This window comes from Triticum aestivum, chromosome 7A (genome assembly GCF_018294505.1).
Source record: "Triticum aestivum cultivar Chinese Spring chromosome 7A, IWGSC CS RefSeq v2.1, whole genome shotgun sequence".
NCBI lineage: Eukaryota > Viridiplantae > Streptophyta > Magnoliopsida > Poales > Poaceae > Triticum > Triticum aestivum.
The window spans coordinates 88,124,399-88,131,559 of NC_057812.1; the positions used below are offsets into that span (position 1 = coordinate 88,124,399).

The 7,161-nt window shown below is 48.6% G+C and overlaps 1 long non-coding RNA gene across 1 annotated transcript; it reads right to left on the bottom strand.

The window, feature by feature from the left end:
• Nucleotides 1-915: 915 nt before the first annotated feature.
• LOC123151677 (uncharacterized) lies at nt 916-2,936 on the bottom strand. The gene is made up of 3 exons (XR_006475762.1): nt 2,835-2,936; nt 1,792-2,245; nt 916-1,221 (listed from the first exon to the last, which is right to left on the bottom strand). It is a non-coding gene; the product is annotated as an uncharacterized lncRNA (long non-coding RNA).
• Nucleotides 2,937-7,161: the final 4,225 nt, after the last annotated feature.

The window sequence follows — 7,161 nt, forward strand, 5'->3', positions numbered from 1 at the left end:
GAGTAAAATCTAGTCTGCGAAAACACGCTCAGTACAAAAGCCATATGGACATCGGTTCAAGTACTATTTTTGGAACCATTCAAAATTACTCTTATGAAAAATACCTCCTCTGTACAAAAACACACAGAGATCAGTACGAGTGCCACCGCAAGCACCGCCATCATCGCCCGTGCCCCGGCACCTAAAGTTGTGCCTAGGGTGGGGCCTAGGTTGCTGGGAGGGAGGCGGGCGGGTGGAGGGATCTGCCACAAGCAGCTCAGTCGACGGATGGAGTGGCTGGCGGAACGGGGAGAGGGCGGGAGGGAGCTCATATTTACTCTTTTAATAAAAATGATCAATTCAACGAAATGATAGCATTAGTACAACCGCAGGAATTTATCAGTTCAACAATAGTAACACGATGGCGTGATGAACTGCTAAAAATAATAATATCCCCTCATAAAAATACAATCATCCCCCTATGATTTTATGGTCATGTACTTGCAATTGACCCCCCTCATAAAAGTACAATCAGCCCCGTGTACAAATACAACCAGCCCCTGATAAAAAAATGAAACCTCTTTTTTTTAAAGGAACACATTGTATTCCATTACATTAGAGCATTTGGCATATCGCCAACAACAAATCCAGTACAAAATCTGGGAAGTTGCCAAGCCAAGTCTCAAAGCAAGCATTTTCCATACAGAGACCATGCGCAGCTGAAACATGTGCTGCTTCATTACACTCTCTATTACAATGTTCAAAGCTTACAACAATCAGGCCTACGCGCATCTGAAATTTTACATCTTGGAATAATGATCCCAACTTTGATACTCCCTCTGTAAACTAATATAAGAGCGTGTAGATCACTATTTTAGTGATCTAAACGCTCTTATATTAGTTTACAGAGGGAGTAAATCATATTCAAGACTAATGATTGCTTGTTTCAACATCATGGAATCCATTTCAAATATTACCTGCTGGCAGCCCATTTCAATCACAAATATTCGTAGCCTGTTGTAGGGCAAGCGTTTCAGCGTGTACTGGATCAGACACATGCTTTAGCTTACCCGCACCAGCAGCCAACAAAACTCCTTGATCATTTCTAAGCGTGAAACCCCAGCCGCCTATATCTGATGCCTCGATGAAAGCCCCATCAATATTAATCTTCAGGTTCCCCACTGGAGGTGGTTTCCATTTCTGCATTTTCCTGGTGCTCTTCTCTTTCCCTTGAGTCTTGGCCTTCATACTGTTAAAAAGATGATAATCATCTAAAGATGAAACTTCCCATATGGATCTAATTTTGTCACCTTTACTAGCTTTATTTCTCTCATTCCACCACAGCCACACTAGTGAAACGGAAGGGAGCGTGGCCTTGCAGACTGCATAGAAGATCACGGAGAGAAGGAAAAGGAGATTGTGCCAGTAGTGTGAGGTGGACTACACAACGCGGAGCTCTGTCTCGGCTGAACTAAACTTCAAACAACTTGTAGAACCTATAAACAACAAACAAACTGAATAACAAACAACTTAAATTGAATCGTAGTAAAAGCAATGAGAAGGCGTCCACAACGAGCTACGAAATGCAACCGCATACACAGTAGACCAACAAACTGAAATGGAACAACAAATTAATTGAACTATAAGCAGCAAGTGACGATGATCCGTGCCTCGACGGAGTGGAGACCAGGAACATAGGGTCCATGACATGTTGTCCATGGCAAGGGTGAACTTCACACAAAATTACATAACCAAAAACATCGCTAGCTAGCGACGGGCACAAAAGAAAGAGGTCGAGACAAGGAGCTGTACCTTTTGTGAAGGAAGCTTGCTCAAACTCAACCTTCTCATTGTTAAATCTTTCACTCTATTGTACGCAAATCTCAGCTTTCTTGTTTGAGTTTCCCAACTGATTTTGTCTTCTAGACAACCTCTTCCGGAATAAGAAAGTTAATACCTTGGTAAATTCGGACACTCTATCTACAATATAGGCTTAATCAAGTACAACCATATCCTGACAAATAATTTATCACACAATCATGGCTATGTATGTACTTAAAAATAGTACTGTATGAGTAGCTCCAGAAGATGCACACAAACATCGCAAGTGAGGTACCAGCAAACTCATACCCAGCATATGCCACGATGCCCATCAATGATGATTCACCACTTCCTAGTGAATAAAATAGAGCTTCAATGAGAATGACTTACATAAAGCAACCAAGTAACCCTCTTGTGAACTATATAGCTAGAGCCCCGGGTAAACCTGCATTCAGGAATAATGTTATTATTCAGACAAGCAAGATTGAAGCAAGAATATCCTGAACTATCACTAACAGAATTCTATCAGCATTAAGGAGTATACATTTCAACCTTTCTCTAGCATCTGCATTTTTTTCTTATTTAAACTCTCAAACAGAACTTCTTGAGTAACTATAATCAAATGATATATATATTTCACCGCCCGTAGAGCCATAGTGCACATTTCTTCTAGATTCCTACAACCACAACAATCAATCGTAACTACGAATGTAGGTGGCAAAAGCTATCAGAGGAATGTAGGTGTTGGCGCCGCATGGGGTGAGGAACGGAAAGAACGGAGCTCCGCCGGCCACCCGGCCACGGGCTCGGAATCGAGAGGCTCCAGGGTCATGCCCCATCCAGAACGGAGCTCCGCCGGCCACCTGGCCATGGGTTCAGAATCAGGAGGCTCCGGGGTCGCGCGCCCGGCCAGAACGGAGGTCCGCCGACCACCCGGCCATGGGCTCAAAATCAGGAACCGAGGCCGGCCACTCCAGTCGCTCGGGAAAGGGGGGAGCAGGAGGAGGAGGAGGGGGAAGGGGAGGTGGGCATACGAGCATGAAGTCATTCGAGCAGCCGGGGATCTTGGGAGCGTCGACATCCTGGTGGACGATGCCGCCGCCGGCCGCCCCGAGAGCGCCGCCACCGTCACCCACGCTGGCGCCCATCACCGCGCCTAGGGTGGGGCCTGGGTTGTGGAGGGTTGTGGGCGGGTTGATGGATCGGCCGTGAGAAGCTCGGTCAACAGCTGGAGTGGCCGGCGGAACACGGAGAGAGCGGGAGGGAGCTCTTATTTACCCTTTTAATAAAAAAGATCAGTTCAACGAAATGACGTCATCAGTACAACTGCTCAAATTAATCAGTTCAAGAAGGTGGGTCTATTCTAATAACACCCTTAAGAGTCTTATTCTGCACACCAAAACTTCTTATTCTGATAACACCTCCCGAATCGCACCACAGACAGAGGCAAACGAATCCACCGACCACCACCTACACACGCATGATTCCCGACCTCTATCCCCTCCACCTTCACCCGACACGCCCCAACCTAGCTCACTACCTCCCACGGCCAGCATGCCCCCAACCCCCTCCCACCGGCCACCGCCGTGCCCCCACCCCTCTACCTTTCCCGACCACCACCCCCGGTGCTGCACCTTCCCCCAACCCCACGACCCACCTTCCACGCCGGCCGCCACCCTCCCCCTCTTTCTCCCGTGCCACCCCAAACAATGGCGAGATTCGCCGCCACCAGGCCCTGGCGCGGCCTCAACCACCGGATCCGGCCACCACGGCCCCTCGGCGCGGCCTCAACCGCCAGATCCGGCCGCCATCGGCCCCCGACACGCCTTGAAACCACCAGAATCGACCGCGAAGGCCATGGGTGCGGCAACCGGCCCCCATCTTTCCTTGGGCGGCTGTGGAGTTCGTCTCCATCACCGACGAGCCTCCCCTCTCCTGAGGCTAGATTCCAACAATCTCCGTGGCCTGTCTCGTGCCGGATTCGGCCGCCGGGGCCACTGGATCCGTTGTAAGTGGATCCCGTGCATAATAGATCCGGCTGTGGTGCACCCCTCCACTCCATGCAGTTCTCTTCCCGTGGGGCTCGCCGTTCTCGAGCTCGAGCTCGAGCTCCAGGACTCCTCAATGATGACTCCGAAGCATAACCATGGCCGCCTGGGAGGCGCCCAAGGAGGGCAACGGCAACACCGCCGCCAGACGGTCGGAGTCCTGCTCCTCCCCTTGTTCTCTTCCTTGCCTGTGTTCAGGCGCGCCTTTCAGTGACGGCCGCTGCATGCGTCGCGTGCAGCTCGGCCCATGAGGACGAGAAGTATGTCCCATGGGGCATCGCAGTACTGGGTGAATCTCGTGCTCGTGCGTGCAGTCCACTGTTGGGACGACGGGTATTGCAGTGTAAAGGAGTGCGGCGTGCAGCTTGCCCGGACATGCGAGCCATGACGCTCACCTGCAGGATGCAGCTCTCTCCTCCACTCCTTGTTGTTCGCCACAGGGTGGCTGGCGGCATCCTTTTTTAGTAATTCAAAGTTCATCATGCAGTACACTAGCTATCTGTAAAAATGGTACCTCATTATAATTTGTTATTCACACACGCAACCCACTCACTATTTCTCTTCGGTTCATTTTTTATTGTTTTCTTAGGATGGAGAACATACAAAGGTGGACGGCGTCCAGGGATGTAATTCTCTACCTGTAGCACGTTCAGCTGGGTGTTGACATTGAAAGGATATTGTTTTGTGTTGGAGTATGTGTGTGTGTTGAGCAGGTTACTATTTTTGTTGTAGTCCATGCATTCGACGCGAGTAGTGGCGCGGCAATGCACTTCATCGTCGTGTGAAGTTCCCTGTGTCGCCATTGCAGTGTGGTTGCCCGTCTTTTTATAAGTAAACTTTGAAGCTCACTTTGTTGTCTCATGCAGTTTGCTATAATACTCCTCCACGGTTCGCTTGGTAAATATATCTCAATGAAGTTCGCTTTTCATTATATATATAGTTCACTCGCTCAGTCCCCGCGGTCCACTCGCGCGGTCTACGCACATAAAAAATTGAGTTTGGAAAAAACTCACACGGTTCACTTTCGGTAGTGTCGCAGCCCATTTACGGTAGTCTCGAGGTTCACTTTTCGTAGTATTGCGGTTTACCAACGCTCGACATGAAGTGCACTCCACCTCATTTGCGAAAATTTATGTCCCACAAAAAAAGAAAATTTATGTCCCACAAAAAAGAAATCATGCATTGCACTTGTCTGTCCAATGAAGTGTGTTTTTAGTCTAAATAAGTGTGGTTTTCTGTCTGATGCAGTACGGCTCGTTTACGGTAGTCGCGAGGTTCACTTTTCATAGTATTGTGGTTCACCAACACTCGACATGAAGTGCACTCCACCTCATTTAGGAAAAATTACGTCCCACAAAAAAGAAATCATGCAATGCACTTGTTTGTCCAATGAAGTGCGGTTGTTCATCCGATGCAGTGCAGTTTTCAGTCGGATGAAGTACCCACGTCGATTTGGGTGTCGCGAAAAACAAAGTGTCCGCATTTCGGTAAATTTAAAACTACTCTTAAAATGTAAGGAATTAAAGAGAGTGTTCTACATTAAAAAGTTGCGTCTCGTCGATATCTTTCCAACGGCATATCATTTGAATCATTTCGACAACCGGTTTGTAAAAAATTTCATGAAAACGGTCGCTGCCACTCATCGTCTGCCGCACGATTTTGAAAATTAACTTAAAACTGTAAGGAATCTCAAAACCATTTCTACATATGAAAGTTGCGCCTTGTCCATATATTTCCAACGACGTATTACACGCCTTGTTTCGACAAACGGTTCGAAAACTAGAGCAAAAACAGTACCGAAAATTGCAAAATTTTCAAAAAAAACAGAATTCCACGATTTAGTAAATTCGAAACTGCTCTTAAACCGTAACGAATTAGAGAAAATAATAGATATGAAAAAGATGTGCCTCGACGATATATTTCCAATGGCGTATCATTTGCCTTATTCCGATGAGCGGTTTAGAAAAAATCACGAAAAAACGCTCCCTGCCACTTGTCATCCGCCGCACCATTTTTGAAACTGCTCTTAAACAGAGAGGAATCTCGAAAAGTGTTCAACATGGCGAAGTTGTGCCTAATCAATAGCTTTTCAACGGTATATTATACGCCTTGTTCAGATAAACGGTTAAAAAATTAGAGCGAAAACAGTACCGGAAAAACACTGTGTGTAGTTTTTTCGACACGAAGTTCACTCGTGTGAGTACTGCAGCACACTTGGTTCAAACAATGACGAGCACTTGCATTGAGCGTGCAGTGCGGAAGTGTTATATATATATATATATATATATATATATAGAGAGAGAGAGAGAGAGAGGCACTATTCTAATCCTGGGATTAGAATAACTATTTGGATCACAACACACCTATATAGGGCCCAACGTGGATCCTCCTGAACTCCCAAGATACCCATCCGATCGGTATAAAGAAAAAAAAATCCCACCCCACCCCACCCACTTCCCACGACCCCTCCCCTAACCTCCCTGATCCCATCTGCCCTCTCCTCCCACTGCATCGCACCGCTGGCGGCTCCCTCCCTGGCCCCCGCGGCCGCCAGCCCCTTCCACTAACAACTCTGCCTCCACCCACTCACCATCCTCCCGCAACAAACCAGCGCGAAGCCTCCCCAACCCACCCGCATCGTTGCTGGCCCCGACCATGATGATGCGCGCCGCTGCTGACTAGCATCCCGCGCCACCGCCACTCCTCCCCTGCTTCAACCACCGCGGCCGCCTTGCCCCTGCTTCTACGACTGCACCACCCTGCCCTTGGATCCATCAGTTGCTGTCCCCAGATCCGGCCGCCGCGATGGCCTGTCTTCCCCATCGCGTCGCCACCCCCTTCTCAATCCCACCATCACCCGCCTTCCCCGTCGTATCACCGCCCACTCCCACCGCCCCGCTGCCTGATCACCCCACCAGCCCCTCCGCGCACTGCCGCGGATTACAGCAGCACCCACCGGCGTGCGCCGCTACAACACCTACCACCGACCTTCGCCGTCCCCCACCACTAGCCCCTACCATGAACCCTTCTTAGCCATCAAGCGCCCGCCTCCACCATCTCCCTCTACGCGTGATGGATGCCATGGCACGGAAGCCCTGAGCTCGCTGAGATTCCTGCAGGGTGTTGAAGTTCAATTATAGAGATCGTTGAAGTGGCAGGCCGAAAAAGAAAATACTTTTGTGCAGGAACAAACAAGGTGGAGAAAATCAATTGAAAAATGTATCAGTTCGTTGGGTAAACATTCCTAGTTGAAAAAATAGTTTGTAAAAAAAAAGATGTTGAGGAGAAGTTCATAGTGTGTATTGTGTGGCGT